Genomic DNA, 20,157 nt, shown 5'->3' with positions numbered 1-20,157 from the left:
TTGCTCAGTCCTATAATCTCTAGGTCCGTCCATGTTGCTGCCAATGGTATACTTTCATTCTTTTCTATGGCTGAGTATTATTCCATTGTTTATATGTAGCACTTCTTTGCCGCTTTATCTGTCAATGGACATTTAGACTGCTTGACTTTGATTATCATTACTTCTTATTTTATTTTAACCAATGTTTATAATGAAAAAATTTCCTTATCTTTCTTTTCTTTTTTTTTTCTTTATTTTCTTACTTTGAGAAATGTATACCATCAGAGTTGGGTCATCTACAAATTTTGTACTAGAATTTTTAATCTCACTGAAATCATTGCAGAGCAAAAAATGACATATCAGAATAACACTCTGAATCTGTAAATGTAGTGAAGGCTTAGTCTGACTTTTAAAAGGACACTGAGAACATTTTGAACTCCTTTCTGATTTTATACACTGCTTCTCATTTTTGTATTTAGTAGTTATTTTCAAAACCCAGAAATTTAACAGCAGTTCTGAAGCACCTGAGTTCTGAAACAAAAGATGGCATTTCATATTTTGAGAGCTAGGAAAAACCAAGCTTTTTTTTTAATGATGGTTGCCCATTCAGAGGAAATTCTAACATGAGTCATCTTCCTGGAAGACAATGGTTTAATCTTTTAACCATTGGACTAAACTTGTGGTAGCTAATGCACATAGAGGGAGTCTATCTTTAAGAAAAAGAATACTACCTTACAAATACAGACTAGGTAGAAAAATTAATACATATTTTATTTTATTTTGGCCCTGCCAGGCTGCTTGCAAGATCTTAGTTCCCCAACCAGGGATCGAACCCTTGCCCCCTGCAGTGAAAGCACGGAGTCCTAACTACTGGACCACCAGGGAATTCCCAATATGCGTTTTAAATGAGGGGGTAAAACTCACAACCAATTACTATTTTAAAAACCAAAAATACTATAAATATCACATAATTCAGAAAAATACAATATTTTATGAGCTGATGCTTCTCTCTTTAGCTGATGTTGCTGTATTTTTAGCTGCATACTCTTTAATCATTCAATGATTTTGCAATATCATTTTCTATAAAGAAAATGGAAAATTTTGGTGACTTCTCTGGTGGCTCAGATGGTAAAGCGCCTGCCTACAGTGCAGGAGACCCAGGTTCGATTCCTGGGTCAGGAAGATTCTCCTGGAGAAGAAAATAGCAACCCACTCCAGTACTCTTGCCTGGAAAATCACATGGACGGAGGAGCCTAGTAGGCTACCGTCCACCGGGTCGCAAAGAGTCGGACATGACTGAGCGACTTCACTTCTTCACTCTTTAATCATTCAATGATTTTGCAATATCATTTTCTATAAAGAAAATGGAAAACTAATTTAGATTTTCTCTAATATGGTTAACTGAAATGTGTTTTAATTTATTTATGTTTTAGAGAAGTCACTTTTAGCTTCACAACATATTTGTAATGGATAAATGTATATGATTCTGTCAAACTTAAGATAAACTTCTACAGTGCCTTTGTAATAGTATATGCTGCATTGTGGAGAATACATGTGACAGAGGAGAATTTCTGCCTTGAATGGGCATCAGTGTTAACTATCTGCTTGCATTTTCACATGACCAATGACGGGAAGAAGTTTTTTCACAGACTCAATCTTGCTCTTACTTCTGGCCTGAACATTTTAAATCTTACTTCTCCTTCATTATCCATTGTTGGGGAAGTACAATTAAAAACAAAATCTCTCACAAAGGCAACAGAGAAAGAAAATCTTTTTAGTATTAAATAAGCATTAAAGGGAGTGGTAGGGAGGTTCTTGCCTGGAAAATCCCAGGGACAGAAGAGCCTGGTAGGAGGCCATCTATGGGGTCACACAGAATCGAACACGAAGTGATTGAAGTGACTTAGCAGTAGCAGGGAGGTTCGGGAGGGAGGGGATATATTTATACATATAGCTGATTCATATTGTCATACAGCAGAAACTAACACAACATTGTATTAAAGCAAGTATACTCCAATTAAAGAAAATAAGCATTAAACCAGAATGTGATGCATATCACAGGCAACCCGCTAAGAATTTGCAAAGACAGAAAGAAACCTCAACCTTTCATATAACTAGGCAAACACTATCCATTACATATATATTTTCAAGATAAACAGTAACTAGTCTCAAAGTAGGAGGATTTGCCAGCACCCTTTGTAAGACACAGTTCTTCCTAGATTCATCCAGTAACTGGTGTGACCATCTGTGTTTGCTACTTGGCTTTATCCAGAGGAAAAACAAACATCTCATATCTCTATGACAGGACAGAGTTTTGCAACTTGAGCTAAGCACCCAAGTAAGCTAGGCTTCTACCCTCCCACAGGAACTGTGAGATAGATAGAGCCCTATATTGCTTGCTGTTTACATTTCAAAAAGATGGCTGGCACATCCTTGAGAAAGACAGTTCTGGGTCCAAAAGCTGGCAGGAAGGCTTACATTCGTGTATGCTCACTCACTGAGTCTTTTCTGACTGAGTACAGTTTTCTGACTCTGTACAACCCCATGGACTGTAGCCATCCAGGCTCCTTTGTCCTTGGGATTTCCCAGGGAAGAATACTGTAGTGGGTTGCCATTTCATTCTCCAGGGGATCTTCCTTACCCAGGGATCGAACCCGAGTCTCCTGCATTGCAAGCAGTCTCTTGATCTGCTGGCAGATTCTTTACCACTGAGCCACTGGTAACCTCCCTTAACTGGTTCCCCTCAACATCTTTTGTGTTTAGCTGAAGAGGGTGTTTACGGTGGTAGCTCTGGCCATTTTGGTGAATTAACAGGCTTCCTTAGTAGCTTAGCTGGTAAAGAATCCACCTGCAATGCAGGAGACCCCAGTTCTATTCCTGGGTCAGGAAGATCCGCTGGAGAAGGGATAGGCTACCCACTCCAGAATTCTTGGGCTTCCCTGGTGGCTCAGCTAGTCAAGAGTCCGCCTGCAATGTGGGAGACCTGGGTTTGATCCCTGGGTTGGGAAGATCCCCTGGAGAAGGGAACAACTACCCACTCCAGTATTTTAGCCTGGAGAATTCCATGGACTGTATAGTCCATGGGGTCGTAAAGAGTTGGACAAGACTGAGCGACTTTCACTACTCAGTGTCCTGGATCTCTCCCATATATACAGAAGGTATACATGTTATTAAACTTCTGGTTATTTTTCTCTCTTCTATCAATTTGATTACTAGACCATTCAAAGAACCTAGAAAGCTATGGTTTTTCCAGTAGTCATGTATGGATGTGCGAGTTGGACAATAAAGAAAGCTGAGTGCCGAAGAATTGACGCTTTTGAACTGTGGTGTTGGAGAAGACTCTTGAGAGTCCCTTGGACTGCAAGGAGATCCAACCAGTCCATTCTGAAGGAGATCAGTGCTGAGTGTTCATTAGAAGGACTGATGTTGAAGCTGAAAGTCCAATACTTTGGCACCTGATGAAAAGAGCTGACTCATTTGAAAAGACCTTGATGCTGGGAAAGATGGAAGGCAGGAGGAAAAGGCGATGACAGAGGACGAGATGGTTGGATGGCATCACCGACTCACTGGACATGAGTTTAGGTAAACTCTGGGAGTTGGTGATGGACAGGGAGGCCTAGTGTGCTGCAGTCCATGGGGTCGCAAAGAGTCGGACACGACTGAGCAACTGAACTGGACTGAACCGAACTGAAAGAACATAGAAAGGGTACAAGGAATATTTTTGTTCCCTAACAATTCCGAGAAACAACTCCTAGGGCTATTTGGTTCTCTCATAACAAAGTTTTCCATTTAACCCTGGTCCTCTATTTCCCAAGCACACAAGCACTCAAGGAGAGAACATGATGAGGGCAAAGGAAGAATGACTGGGTGGGGACAGGGGACAAGCACCATTCCATCCTGTACCTGGAACCTCACTGTATCCTCTCAAACTTTCCCACTGATAAAGTACTCCTACCTTACCAGATTTCTTATACATGGTAAGTTCTCTCTGAGAATTTACAGACTGCTTTTCTATAATTCATTGAGGACCACCTTAGCTCCCAGATATATTTATAAATATTCAATTGTGAATGGACTTTAAGTTGCTTCCCACTGCAGCTCACAGACCTAAATTACATCAAGATATATGATCTAGAAATCTAATTTAAATGTCCAAAATTTGAAAGATAGATGAGAAGTTTGCTGAATACTACAAACCAAAAGGATGGCCTAATCAAAACATGTATATGAGATCAATAGGGTGTCATTACTTTATTCCACACAAGGATCAAAAGAATTCTCACTTAAGTTATCTAACTGAATATGTTTTGGTCATTATGGGGACTTACTGCTCAAAAGAAAGAATAGGTTAAGAAAAATTGAGGTTCTCCCCTTAAGAAGATAAGGTGAAGGAGGAAGAAAGAAACCAAGAAAATGAGAATGTGTACAGGAGGGAGGAGCTCCAAAAAGGAAGTAGTCAGTGGTATTGATTAATACAGATTGATTTTTTTTTTTAATGAGCACTAAGAAAATCCTTTTGGGTTTGAAAGGTAATAAGAAAATTTAAGAATGCCTTAAGGGGGTTTCGCTGGTGGCTCAATGGTGAAGAATTCACCCGCCAGTGCGGGAGACATGGGTTCAAGCCCTCATGTGGGAAGATCCGACGTGCTGTAGAGCAGCTAAGCCCATGTGCCGAAACTATTGGGCCTGATCTCTAGAGCCGGGAGCCACAACTACTGAAGCCCTCGTGCTCCAGAGCCCATGCTCTGCAACAAGAGAAGCAACTGCAATGAGAAGCCCACACACCACAATGAAGAGTGGCGCCCTCTCGCCACAACTAGAGAAAAGCCTGCACAGCAATGAAGATTCAGCACAGCCAAAAATAAATCAAATAAAAATTATTAAAAAGAATAGTCTTAGGTATAATATATAAATTCACTAAAATTATGAAGTGGAAACCAAATCTCAGGAAACCAAAATACATATTATTTAAGAAAGTGTACAATAAAATAAATCCAAGATAGCCAAGAGATCAATGTTTTATTAAGGTAGAGAATTGTGCTTTCTTAAAGAAGAGGAAAAGGAGTTAATTAGGCAGAGGGAAGTGAGGTGCAGTTGCCAAAGAAAGCTAAGTTGGATATGACTGAGGCAATCAAGCACACATCCACATAAATAAATGGAACGATATTCTGTGTTCATAGATTGGAAGACAATATTGTCATGATTGAAATATTCCCCAAATTGATCCAGACATTCAGTGTAATCCCTATTAATATTCTAACTGTATACTTTTTAGACATTGAGAGGCTGATCAGTGACAGAGACTACCTTAACTTCACAAAAGAAAACCAAACTTGGAGGACTCACGTATTCCAATTTCAAACGTTATAACAAAGTTGTAATGACCAAGATGGCATGGAACTGGCCTAAGCATAAATACATAGATCAATGGTATAGAATCAAGAGTCTAGAAGCAAATCCACCTATTTGTACTACATTAATTTTTGACAAAAGTGCCAAGACAACTGAAGGGAAAGAACGTTGTTTTAGCAAATGGTGCTAGGAAAACAAGAAATCCACATGCAAAATAATGAATTTGAATTCCAGCCTTATACCACAGAGAAAATTAAGTCCAAATGGATGGATATCCAAATGTAAGTGATATTATAATAAAACTCCCATAAGAGAGAGAAAAAAAAAAAAGAAAGCAGAATATTTGATCAAGGATACTCTGAGAAATGACAAGTAAAGAATATCAATAATAACAGCAATAAAGTAACTGCACACATAAATAGGTTATGTGATTCTTTTTTTAACTCCTGCTACATAACATCCTTCTCTAAAGTCACAATCTTCTCCCCTCCTAGTGCTGTCTTACTTGCTTTTGAACTCTCTCAAATCTCTCCAATTCTGAATAAATTATCTCTTGGAGATCACTGCACTTTCCAGTTTCCATTCAATAAATTTTGGAAGAATTCAGGATTTCCCTGGTGGTCCAGTGGCTAAGATTCTGTATTCCCAAAGTAGGGGGCCTGGGTTCCATCCCTGGTCAGGAAACTAGATCCCACATGCCATGCCACAACTAAGACCCAGTGTAGCCAAATAAAAAAAAATTTTTTTTAATTTTTGGAAGAATTCAATAAATAACCATACAAAGTAACTCTACTAATGATCCCATCAAAAACACTTAAGGAAAGTTAGATAAAATATATGAAACAACAATTTTCAGACACTGGACAATAAGAAATCAAGGATATTTGATCTATAAGACAAGGGAAATTGATTAGTGGAGCCATAAGAAAGCCAGGGTTCTCCACCTGGAGGTGTTTATTAGCAACCAGTGTACAGAGGGCAAACCCAGGCAGGATATAGCAGTATCACTGAAGTAAAGAGACAAAGTTCAGGGTTGAAGGAGGCTGAAGCAGCTAAGGAAGAGAGTACAAAAAAGGAAGTATCTATGTAAAGAAAAATCTTCAGAAATCTGCAAAGGAGTGTTTTGTAGTTTATAGCTGAAAATAATAAGCTGTATGTGTGTGCCTAGGCTGAAGCTCCACAAGCCCAGGCAAAGAAAAACTATAAGAGAAATACTCAAGGCTGTATACTCTCACCTTGTTTATTTAACTTACATGCAAAGTACACCATGTGAAAAGCCAGGCTGGATGACTCACAAGCTGGAATCAAGATTGTCAGGAGAAATACCAACAGTCTCAGATACACAGATGATACCAGTCTAATGGCAGAAAGTGAAGAGGAACTAAAGAACCTCTTGATGAGGGTGAAAGAGGAGAATGAAAAAGCTGGCTTAAAACTCAACATTCAAAAATCTAAGATGATGGCATTCAATCCCATCACTTCATGGCAAATAGATGGGGAAAATGTGGAAACAGCGACAGATTTTCTTTCTTGGTTTCCAGAATCACTGCAGACAGTGACTGTAGCCACAAAATGAAAGACGCTTGCTCCTTGGAAGAAAACTTACAACAAACCTACTGAAAGCTGCTCAGTCATGTCCGACTCTTTGTGACCCCATGAACTATACAGTCCATCGAATTCTCTAGGCCAGAATACTGGAGTGGGTAGCCGATCCCTTCTCCAGCAGATCTTCCCAACCAAGGAATCAAACCAGGGTCTCCTGCATTGCAGGCGGATTCTTTACCAACCAAGCTATCAGGGAAGCCCCCCATGGCAAACCTAGACAGCATATTAAAAAGCAGAGACACCACTTTGCTAACAAAGGTCCATAAAGTCAAAGCTATGTTTTTTTCAGTAGTCACGTATGGATGTGAGAGTTGGACCATAAAGAAGGCTAAATGCCGAAGAATTGATGCTTTTGAACTGTGGTGCTGAGGAAGACTCTTGAGGGTCCCTTGGACAGAAAAGAGATCAAACCAGTCAATCCTAAAGAAAATCAACCCTGAATATTCATTGAAAGAACTGATGCTAAAGCTGAAGCTCTAACAGTTTGACCACCTGATGCAAAGAGCTGACTCATTGGAAAAGACGTTGATGCTGGGAAAGATTGAGAGCAGGAAGAGAAGGGGGCAACAGAGGATGAGATGGTTGGATGCCATCACCGGCTCAAAGGACAGGAGTCTGAGCAAACTCCAAGAGAGAGTGAAATACCGGGAAGCCTGGGGTGCTGCAGCCCATGGGGTCGCAAAGAGTTGGACACGACTTAGCAACTGAGCAACAACAACAATATGTTCTAAGATTTTTTTAAACGTGAACATAATGAAGAAGGAAATGAAAAATACAAAAAAAGAGGCAAATGTAACTGAATAGCACAGAGAGCTGGAGCAAAATTTTACTGGATTGGTATAATTGCTAATACAACGCTTTAGAATAAAAATAAAATTTGAAGATTAAGTGTAGAAACTATCCAAGCTATATGTCAGAGGACAGATAAAAGTCATTGATAGAAACAAAGTGAATAGACCCTCAGTGGCCTTTGGGACAATATCCAACAATCTAATGTACATGTAATTGGAGGACAAAAAAAAAAGACAGTGACAAGAAAATTTCAAAATTGAATGAAAAATATAAATTCACTGGTCACAAAGCTCAGCAAATACCAAGCAAAACAAACAAAAGAAAATTCACCTATATATATCATAATTGTATTGCCAAAAGTCAATAATAAAAATATTTAAAGCAAACAGATTAAATTATACATATGCATAATATTGCTGATATCTCACTATAACCATGCAAATAAAAAGACAATCAACAATATCTTTAAATGACTTGGGAGGCATAATGAACTATTTAATTCTTTACACAGCAAAAATATTTTTCAAAATGAAGGACATGTAATAGATTTCAAACAAACCAAAGCTCGAGAAAAAATTTGCCATTAGACCTTCAGCACAAGTAATGTTTAAAATTAGCTCAAAATAGACCACAGACTTCAACATCTAAATGAAAACATAGAAGAAAATCTTTGCAATCTTGGGGTAGGCAAAGTTTTTTTTGAAAAATCCAAAGAAAAATAATATGAGCCATAATAAGAAAAAAATGATAAATTAGATCTCAAAAATTAAAAACTTCTGTATATCAAAACATAAAGAAAATCAACAGTGGACTTCTCTGGTGGTCCAGTGGTTAAGACTCTGCACTTCATCTGCAGAGGCCAAAGGTTAAATTCCTGTAGTTGGATTGAACTAAGGTAACTAAGATCCCATATGCCTCACAGCACATGAAAAAAAAAAGAAAGAAAATCAACAGTAAGCTAGAGACTGGAAAAAATAGTCTCAATTTTTCATCTGACAATGGACTTGTATCTAGAATTTAAGGCTCATATGAGAACAATAAGAGGAAAATTCATCTAATTTTTAAATAGGAAAAAGATTTAAACTAATTCTCCATAAGAAATTGTATATGAACAGTCAATAGGCATATGAAAATGTGTTCAACATCACTAGTCATCACAGAAATGCAAATTAAATTAATAAAAAGAAAAACCATACTCCAATATGTCTTTAGAAAACAATAATAAATATTAGTGAAATATGGAGCCACTGGGACTCTCAAACGTTTGTTGATGGAACTGTAAAATGGTGTAACCTCATTGCAGAACAGTAGGCTTTTTCTTTAAAAATTAAACATATACTTACCTCATAATTTGAAATTCTGTCTTAATCATTAACCTCAAGTAAATAAAAACATATACTCACCAAAACATTCCTGCATGTGTGTTCAGTTCTGTTCAGTCATTCAGGCCTGTAGGACTCTTTATGACCCCATGGACTGCAGCAGGCCAGGCTTCCCTGTCTATCACCAACTCCAGGAGCTTGCTCAAATTCATGTCCATCGAGTCAATGATGCCATCCAACCATCCCATCCTCTGTCGTCCCCTTCTCCTCCTGCCTTCAATCTTTCCCAGCATCAGGGTCTTTTCCAATGAGTCAGTTCTTCGCATCAGGTGGCCAAAGTATTGGAGCTTCAGCTTCAGCATCAGTCCTGCCAATGAATATTAAGGACTGATTTTCTTTAGGATTGAGTGGTTTGATCTCCCTGCAGTCCAAGAGACTCTCAAGAATCTTCTCCAACAACACAGTTCAAAAGCATCAATTTTTCGGTGCTCAGCTTTCTTTATGGTTCAAGTCTCACTGGAAATACATACATGACTACTAGAAAAACCATAGCTTTGACTAGATGGACCTTTGTTGGCAAAGTAATGTCTCTGCTTTTTAATATGCTATCTAAGTTGATTATAACTTTTCTTCCAAGGAGCAAGTGTCTTTTAATTTCATGGCTGCAGTCACCATCTGTAGTGATTTTGGGGCCCAAGAAAATAAAGTCTGTCATTGTTTCCCCATCTACTTGCCATGAAATGATGGGACCGGATGCTATGATCTTCATTTTTTGAATGTTAAGTTTTAACCCAACTTTTTCACTCTCCTCTATCACTTTGATCAAGAGGCTCTTTAGCTCCTCTTTGCTTTCTTCCATAAGGGTAGTGTCATTTCCATATCTGAGATTATTGATATTTCTCTTGGCAATCTTGATTCCAGCTTGTGCTTCATCCAGTCCAGCATTTCACATGATGTACTCTGCATATTAGATTAAATAAACATGACTGTTCACCACAACTTTATTTATAATAATCAAAACTGAAACAACTCAAAAGTTCATCAACTAGTAAGTGAATTTAAAAGGTGTGATATATGAAATTCCCTGGTGGTCCAGTGGTTAGGATTTTGCACTTTCATAACTGAGGGCCCAGGTTCAACCCCTGGTCAAACAACTAAAATCCATACCCCACCTCCTCACCATACACGCACACACACACACATACACACAAACACACACACAAAAGGTGAGATATAGTCATGCAGTGGAATACTATTCAGCAATTAGAAGGAATGAACTTTTTATATTCAAAAATATAGACGAATCTCAACGGTAGTTTGCTAAGTGAAAGCATCCAAACACCAAAGAGTATATATACTACATGATTTCATTAATATAAAACCATACAACAGTCAAGAAATCTATAGATATAGAAATCAGGTAAGTGATTGTGGTATGACAGAGTGTTGAATTAGACCAACCACAAATGGGCACAGTGATACTTTTGGGAGTGCTTTGAAGTTTCTAAAACTTAATAGAAGCGGTAGTTAAATAGGCACATGCTAGTGTTAATCACTCAGTCGTGTCCCACTCTTTGTGACCCCAAGAACTGCAGCCCGCCAGTTTCCTCTGTCCATGGGATTTCCCAGGCAAGACTACTGGAGTGAGTTGCCTTTCCCTTCTCCAGGGGATCTTCCCGACCCAGGGATTGAACCTGGGTCTCCTGAATTGCAGACAGATTCTTTACTATCTGAGCCATCAGAGAAACCAAAATTGTGACCCCATGGACTGCAGCCCACCTGGCTCCTCTGTCCAGGGGGTTGTCCAGGAAAGAATACTGGAGTGGGTTGCCATTTCCTCCTCCAAGGGATCTTCCTGACCCAGGGATTGAACCCGCCTCTCCTGCATCACAGAGGATTATTTACCACTGAGCCACCTGGAAACCCAAATAGGCATCTACATCTGCCAAAATTCGTTAAATGGCATATTTAAAATGACTGCACTCTATTCTATGTAAATTATACCTCGCTAAAGTTTTTTTTTTTTTAGGTTATAATTCCAACCCTATTTTCCTCTTTTTACAGTCTCCCCCAACAATCAGCAATATACATGCTATTTCCATCAACTCTCCATATGACCCTCAACAATTTAAGGTCTTGTCTTTTCACTTATCCCCATAAGATGGTTCATAAGAAAATCAAATATAGTTCTCTTACTCTTGCATTTCTTAATACCTGGCCATTTTTTCATATTATTAATCATATACCCTTGATTAGTTCAGTTCATCAGAGGATCTCATTTAGTTGCTAAGAGACCATTGATCTCTCTTCTTGGAGAAATAGAGAAATTCAAGATCTAAAACACATAACATCATTGCTTCCTAGACTTTGATTAATTACTTCAGGAGTATAAGGATGACTGGTACCAGTTAGGATTTAGAAAACTGCAAATTCCTCAGCTTGACTTACAAATAAACTTTTAGTGAGCCCTGGTGGCTCAGAGGTTAAAGCGTCTGCCTGCAATGAGGGAGACCTGGGTTCAATCCCTGGGTCAGGAAGATCCCCTGGAGAAGGAAATGGCAGCCCACTCTAGTACTCTTGCCTGGAGAATCCCATGGAAAGAGGAGCCTAATGGGCTACAGTCTATGGGGTCGCAAAGAGTTGGACACGACTGAGTGACTTCACTTTCCTTTTTCTCCTGGGAGTCTGTGAAGCACATCCATGGAGACTGATGTCCCAGAGGAATCAATAAAAATGCCACAGTAACAAATCATTATTTTCAGCAGGAACTCTTGATCTAGATCAGTGTGAACTGATCTACTACTAATCATTTTCAATACAATTCCCTAAATGCTACAGAAGTCTCGCCATTTCTTAAAAGCTTTATGAATAGAATTCAGTGATGCATAACAGCACTTGCCTTAAATCCCAGAATGATTCATTTTCCTTGTGCAGAAGAAGAAGGAAACTTTTCTGTTCCAGTTAGACTGCCTTTAAAGCAGTCTCTCCTTTTCGTTCAGTCTACTTGTGGACAAGGACACATCTCAGGACCAAAGTGTTTCCCTGGGAATCCTTAGTGCTGTGAGTATTGTATTGCTAAAGAGAGGAAAAGAGTACTCTTTGGAAGTAAAAGTCTGCTCTTCTCTAGAATGAATGCATACAGTAGCCTTGATGCCTTGAAGCCTTGCTATAAATTCCAATAACTGAATTTCAGTCTCATGCAGAAAATCAGAATGAAGAGTTAGACTTGGACCTTCCTAAGTAAAATGAAGGTCTAAATTCACTACATCTTACCCAAAATCATCAATTCCTAGGATGAATTTCAAACTAGTTTCTGTTCTCATCTCAGCTTAGGAGAATTCCCCAAATAGTGATTTGTTGATGCACTTCCCCTTGTGCAGTTTATAGTCTATATCCTGAGTGCCCCTGCTTTAAGATTGTAAACAACTGAACATCCTCAGCTTGATAGTATGATCGAAGTCTTTAAAAAAATTGAAGTTGGTCTTTATCAACAATTAAAAAACAAAATGAATAAACAAACAAGGATCTCTTGTACAGCACAAGGAACTCTGCTCAAGGTTATGTGGCAGCCTGGGTGCGACGGGGATTTGGGGAAGAATGGATACACATATATATATGGCTGAGTCCCTTTGCTATTCACCTTAAACTATCACAACATTGTGAATCAGTTATACAAGATAAAAAGTTCAAAAAAATGAATAAGCAAACAAAACAAACAACAAAAACCCCCCAAAGCTTGGGACATATTGCCCTTAGCTCAAATCCAGAAAAGAAATATATTAATACTTTTCTACTTTTAGTCTTCTTTTGAGACTATGAAAAGATTAAGAAATTTGAAAGATGCTTGATTACAATAACATAGCTTGGGAGAAAAATGACTCAATTCCATCTCAAGCCATTGAGCATTAAATGGGTTAAGAAAAATATTTGTACTCTGGGAAGTCTGGAGAGCTAGGATAATATCCAAAACATACTAGGAAATCCATAGCCTTGATCAGGAAAGATGGAGCAGAAAGCTTTACATGCAGAAAAACTTACAAAAGAAAAGTTAGAAGCAGCAGCAGACTTGACAAATTATTCAGCAAACGGTCCCTGTTAAAACACATCTCCAGCATTTGAAATATAGAGATGGTAGCATTTTGGAAACATATGCAAATATCAGTTTGTTGATACCAGGGGACACGGTATCAACAAACTTTCCACTTAAATAAGCATTAAGAAAACATCTTTTGAGGGCTTATTTCATCCCAAGTTCTATGCTTAGGTCCTACAGATACTATATTGCTGCCCTCAAGGGCCTTAGAGTTTACAGAGGAAGCAAAGGAAGCAGTTAATACAATTTTCTAAGTGTTCAGATATAGATAAGCCCCAGGGTGTTATGCAAGCACAAGAAGATTAGAATAACATCTTTACTAGACCAGAGATGGAAAGTCAGAGAAGTTTTCCCAGAAGGTGATTCCTCAGCTGAGATCCTAAATCAGACAGGATTTAGTCAAATAACGAAGAGATTGGGGAAGGGCATTCTAAGCAAAAGAATGGCATGAACAGTGATTTGGAGACAAGAGAGAAGCTGGGCCTTCCCTGGTGGTCCAGTGGCTAAGACTCCGCACTCCTAATGCAGAGAACCCGGGTTCCATCCTTGGTCAGGGAACTCAATCCCACATGCCGCAACTGAGAGTTTGCATCCTGCAACTGAAGATCCTGAATGCTGCAACTAAGACCCAGTGCAGCCAAATAAATATTTTTAAAAGATAGAGAGGCTGGCACATTCAGGGAATTAGAGCAAGGGTTAACAAACTGTTTCTGTAAAGAGCCTGACAGTGAATATTCTAGGCTTGGGGGCCATCTGTTCTCAGTTGTGATTACTCAGCTCTGCCACTGGAGCACAGAAGCAGCCAAAGGCAATATGAAAAAGAATGAGTATGGCCCTATAAAATTTTATTTACAAAAACAGGGCCAGGGTTTGCCAAACTCTGAACCTGGATAATTCAATAAGCATAGAGCAAAAGAAAAAAAAAAAAAAAAAGGCAGAAGTTCAGGCTGGAAGATGAGGTTAGTAAGACAAGATCATCAGTGGCCTTGAACGGCATACTAAGGAATTTGGATGCTACCCTCAAGGTCCTGACCTTGTCACTGGAGCATCTTGAAAGAGCTCATTCACCACTGGCAGCCCCTTTCTCTATAGAGTGTAAATGTGCATGTGTGCTGGAGAGGAAGGCTGATATCATGTTTTATACACACACACATTTGTCCCGTGTTAGCAAACTCCCTGATTCAAGGTCCTCCCCGCAAAAACCTTCATGAATCCATCTTTTAAACGGACTTACAGGAGGCTTGTCCCACCTGTGTTAGCTTATCAGAAGTGCCTGGACAAGCCTGACTCCAGCTTCAACTCAGTCTGGATTCTCTGCTCCAGCTCTGTTTCGCAAGCATTGATTGAGTTCTTGTCTGGAATGCATTTCCCCTCCACACCCAACTCTCTTCCTATTGCACTCCTCTAGGACTCGGCTTAGGCACCTTCCTTTCTGGAAAAACTTCGTTAATCCCTACCCAGGCTGGGCAAATCTTCTCTTCTGATTGTTCCCAAAACAATCTGTGCACAACTCTACATTTTCACTCACTCACTGGGTTATGTTGTAATTGAATGTGGGCTCTCTCCCTATCGAAATGATAAGCTCCCTGGGGACTTCCCCGGTGATCCAGTGATTAAGACTCGGTGCTTCCAATGCAGAGGGCATGGGTTCTACCCTTGGTTAGGGAAATAAGACCCCACATGCCTCTCAGTGTGGCCAAAAAATTTTAAAAAGAATTTTTTTTTTTTAAATAAGAGGTTCCCTAATCCCCTAGCAGGACTTGGAACATAGTAAGCTCTCAATAAGTGCCTGTGAAATAAATAGGTCTAATTCCTTAAATTCTGAAATGTTTAGCCCTTAGAAATTTTGTTTTGGCCAGGAGAGAATGCCACCGTTTTCTGTATGGGGAATGACAATAAACCTCTAGCTACTCTGTGTAGAGGGACTAGGCTCATGGCCAGCTATACTAGCCATTAATAGAAATTCAAATACATCTCTGACTCTCATAGTTTCATGGAAGAGAACTGGCATTTGTGACATTACAGACAAAAAATAACTCTTTAGAAAAGAGATGGGAGTGAAGGAAGTATTTTTCTACCCTGAACCCTCAGAGAATTCATGCTTTCTCATATAGAGATAGAATTAAGCAAACTATCAATCAGCTGTGACCTACCTCTTTATGTTAAATTTCCTGCATACTTTGGAAATTGGCTGATTCATTTCAGAGCAGTTTATCTTACCCATTTTAAAGAAGAACCATATGAAAGAATAGCATGAATAAGATAAGAAATAATTTTACTATTTTCTGTTGAATTTTAGTGGAACAGAAGGAAAGTGCTCAGTCTATGAAATTTTGCATATACAAACAGGAATGTTTTCCGTGGCATAGAAAGATTGTTGTGTTGTGTTGGTCACTCAGTCATGTCTGACTCTTTGTGACCCCATGGACTGTAGCCCACCAGGCTCCTCTGTCCATGGGGTTCTCCAGGCAAGAATACTGGAGTGGGTAACCATTCCCTTCTCCAGGGGATCTTCCCAACCCAAGAGTTGAACCCAGGTCTCCTGCATTTCAGGCAGATTCTTTACCATCTGAGCCCCTAGGGAAGCCCTGGTATAGAAAGATACTTAGCTACAACAGACAATTTTGATAGGAATGTATTCCAAGGGTTTCCAGTTTGTTATCCCTAGCATTTCCTAGCCTTTTCACTGTGATAAGTTTGTGTCTACAAATCTTTATCCAAAATACATTTATTATATTTTTCTATGTATTAGGCCCTGATTCACAGTTGGTCTTGGAACTTTGAATTAAAGTTTAGTACATTTCCCCACTTGCTAAGCAATTTTATTCATTTAATTTTGAATATTTTTTAGTTTACTTAAATGAATCTGAATTAGATTGGAACAAGGTTCTTTAGAAAAACATCTGCTCTGTTATTTGTTGTATCTCATTGCTAATATACAACAGCAATGATTTTTACATATAAAAATACATACACGTGTATATAAAATCAGTTTTTTTAAACATATTTATAAGTTAAGAATTTTCTTTCAGAATATGAGAGTGTGATTTACTTCTTACGAGCCTATAGCTGGGTGTTTGTAGATAAGTGTGCTCCATGGTTTCAGACTCTGCAACCCCATGGACTGCAGCCCACCAGGCTCCCCTATCTATGGGATATTCTAGGCAAGAATACTGGAGTAGGTTACCATTTCCTCCTCCAGGGGATCTTTCTAGCTGAGGGATGGAACCCACATTTACTGCATTGGCCAATAGCACTCTGCCACCTGGGAAGCCCCATACCACTCTATATAGTGTTCATTAAAAAAAACTGTGTGGATGATGGACAGATAATTATAATGGTGACTGCAGCCATGAAATTAAAAGACGCTTACTCCTTGGAAGGAAAGTTATGACCAACCTAGATAGCATATTCAAAAGCAGAGACATTACTTGGCCAACAAAGGTTTGTCTAGTCAAGGCTATGGTTTTTCCTGTGGTCATGTATGGATGTGAGAGTTGGACTGTGAAGAAGGCTGAGTGCCAAAGAATTGATGCTTTTGAAGTGTGGTGTTGGAGAAGACTCTTGAGAGTCCCATGGACTGCAAGGAGATCCAACCAGTCCATTCTGAAGGAGATCAGCCCTGGGATTTCTTTGGAAGGAATGATGCTAAAGCTGAAACTCCAGTACTTTGGCCACCTCATGCAAAGAGTTGACTCATTGGGAAAGACTCTGATGCTGGGAGGGATTGGGGGCAGGAGGAGAAGGGGACGACAGAGGATGAGATGGCTGGATGGCATCACTGACTCTATGGACGTGAGTCTGGGTGAACTCTGGGAGTTGGTGATGGACAGGGAGGCCTGGCGTGCTGCGATTCATGGGGTCGCAAAGAGTCGGACACGACTGAGCGACTGATCCGATCTGATCTGATAAAGGTGAAAAAGTACTTTTCCACTACTCAAAAGTGCTTTTCTAAGTCCATTAAAATTTGGTTTATCTGGCAAAGGAACAAGCCAAATTATGAGTAAGGAAGGAGTGCTTGGTGTGTATGTACATGTAAAGGAAGGGCATGTCATGAAGGACCTTAAATAGAATCAGAATTATCTGTTTTCTTTTACCTTTTTATTTTATGTGGGACTCTAGCTCATTAAGGCTTCCCTGGTGGTTCAAACAGTAAAGAATCTGCTGGCAATGCCAGAGACCCAGATTTGGTCTCTGGGTTGGGAAGATCCCCTGGAGAAGGGAACAGTTCCTGCTCCAGTATTCTTGCCTGGAGAATCCCATGGACAGGAGTCTTGAGGGCTATAGTCCATGGGGTTGCAAAGAGTTGGACACAACTTGTCAGCAAGCATTTAACAGGAGGCTTCCTGTGTGCTGTTTTGGATCTGTCAGGAATTCTCTGCTCCTTTTTAATTCCTGAATATTCAGGAATTAAGAGGAGAGGCAAGCCTCTCCGGGGACTGAGGAATCCAGGCATTTCCTTCATTAGTGTTTCTATATGGTGATAAGTACCCTCTTCCTTCTTGTGAACCATACGGTAAAAGTGATTGTTTACAAATCTCTCTCTTTAATATGGATTGCCTATGTTTTGTAAGTCTGGAATTTTAATCTTTATCTTTGCTGAGAATAACTACTTTGTAAGACAGTATATATACCCACACCATGTTGATTATAACACCTTTGCTCCATCAGAGCTCTGATCCCCGTGTCTTTCTTTCTTTCTCTCTCTCTCTTTTTCAGGCTGATCCCCTGGAGTGCAGAGGCTCTCTGAGTTCACTTTCCTGCCCGGGCTTCTAAGACCCTCTAGAGAAGGCGCTCTGTGCCTTCACCCCATCGAGGGGGCGCCTGAGGCCTCCGTGAACAGAGCAAGCCCCGTGCAGGGGCTTTATTGGCTTCTGCGTAAACCAAGGAATATCAGCCTCTTTCTCTCCTTTACTTTCTTATCGACGACTGCGGACCACCAGGTTCCGGTCCATTAAAGGACCTCAACAACAACTGAGTGACTGACACTTTCACATAGCTCATTAACTGTTGTGATAGTTTCAGGTGGACAGCAAGGGGACTTGGCCATACATATACATGTATCCATTGTCCCTCCAATTTTTAAAAATATTTATTTATTTATTCAGCTGTGCCAGGCCTTAATTGCGGCACAAAGGATCTTTAGTTGTGGCATGTGAACTCTTAGTTATGGCACGTGGGATCTCAGTTCCCTGACCAGGAATTGAACCCAGGACCCCTGCATCAGGAGTGTAGAATCTTAACCAGTGGACCACCAGGAAAGTCTCCCCACCTAAAGTCTCTTGATCAATTTAGGGGTCTTTCAAAACTGTTTGAAATGAACCAGGTTTTTGCTTGATAATGCCTCAGTATGGCAACTTCTATCTTGATATAATACAAATTTTTAGATAAACCTAAAGGTGTTTATTCCCACGTAGTACCAAATCCTGAGGGCATCAAGGTGAAAATTTCCAGTTGAAGTATGCCCGTTTCTATGCTTCAATCCAGGTAAGCCATGTGTTTAGGAGATGAGTAGAAGTCTCAGAGCCAATGTAACTGCTGAGTCTTTCTTGCTGCAAAGCTCAGCCTCCCGGTTACATTAAGATCTTACGTTAGAGTTAGCCTGTAAGATCATCTAAGGCAAGTGACAAACATTGGTTTAACCCTGTTCTGAGGCAAGACATCTGGCAGAAAAAGTTTTCTAGAGAATGATGACACAGATGAGTCACAGTTTGTAATATTAAGTACAGTAAGTCCCCTATATACAAACAAGTTCTGTTTCAAGAATGCATTTGTAAGTAAGCCCAGTTTGCTCGTGAAGTCCAACAAAGTTACCCAACTAACACAATCGGCTTTACAGTACTGTACAGTAATAGGTATATAAAACTTTTCACACAAATAACACATAAAAAACAAACATGGAAAAAATAAACATTTTTAATCTTATAGTAAATAGTACCTTGAAAAGTACAGTAGCACTATTTACACCACCGCTGCTTTTACACTTGCTTCCAGATATCCTAGGCTTGAAATAAAGATACTGCACTATTGTCCTCTATGCAGTGTGTCTGCGTGTGTGTGTGTCTTAATCGCTCAGTCATGTCTGACTCTTTGCGATCCCATGGACTGTCACCGGCCAGGCTCCTCTGTCCATGGACTTCTCCAGGCAAGAATACTGGAGTGGCTTACCATTTCCTTCTCCAGGACTCTATACAGTACTTTACAGTAAAGCATAACCACATGTAAAGAGATGCATACACTTGACAATGTACTCCAGACATATGGACGAACTTACATGATTAGACACGCGAACACAGTCACATCTTTGAAAGTTCACAACTTGAAGGTTCATATGTAGGGAACTTACTGCATTATATATGTCCCTTTTGCAATAGCAAAAAAGACTGTCATTTAAAGTTCATTAAAATTGTGATTTTTGGAAAAGGATTATTGCATATTTCTTTTAGTATTGAACTGAAAATTGCAAATGCAAAACAAAGTGTATTGAGATAAAGATGTTATTACCTGCTTTTCTTAGAGAGGATCTGTCTTGGGGCTGGGCAGAGGAAATGAGTCATTTGAAGGCAAAGAGAAAAAAAACCAAAGGGCATGAATATTATCAGGAGCCCTATCACCAATAAATGGTTTAAATTGCCCTGAATGAGAAAATAAGCATAGTATGTAGTGCTTCTCTAGAGAGGAAAACAGTAAAGAAGGAAAAGAGATGCGGAAGGGCTTCCCCGGTCGTCTAGCAGTTAAGGATCCACCTTTTGATGCAGAGGACACAAGTTTGATCCCTGGTTGGAGAAATAAGATCCCATAGGCTACAGGGCAATGAAGCCAGCATGCCACAGCTATTGAACCCCCATGAGCCACAACGAAGAGCCCGCACGTCACAAGGAAAACTCGGCACAGTCAAAATAAAAATTAATTAATTAATTAGATGGAAAGGAAGAAAAAGGAAAGAAGGGGGAAAGAGCCAAAAAGATGGAATACAGCAGGAAATTCTGTGGGAAGAAACCAGTGAAAATTCTC

At 39.6% G+C, this 20,157-nt stretch overlaps 1 non-coding gene across 1 annotated transcript; it reads left to right on the top strand.

Moving 5' to 3' along the window:
- Window positions 1-1,088: 1,088 nt before the first annotated feature.
- TRNAC-ACA (transfer RNA cysteine (anticodon ACA)) lies at window positions 1,089-1,162 on the top strand. Its single transcript has one exon. It is a non-coding gene; the product is annotated as a tRNA-Cys (tRNA).
- The last annotated feature ends 18,995 nt before the right edge of the window (window positions 1,163-20,157 follow it).

Source organism: Bos taurus, chromosome 15, assembly GCF_002263795.3.
Source record: "Bos taurus isolate L1 Dominette 01449 registration number 42190680 breed Hereford chromosome 15, ARS-UCD2.0, whole genome shotgun sequence".
NCBI classification, from domain to species: domain Eukaryota; kingdom Metazoa; phylum Chordata; class Mammalia; order Artiodactyla; family Bovidae; genus Bos; species Bos taurus.
Note: the sequence above shows the minus strand (reverse complement) of the source record. Positions and strands in the feature narration are given on the sequence as shown.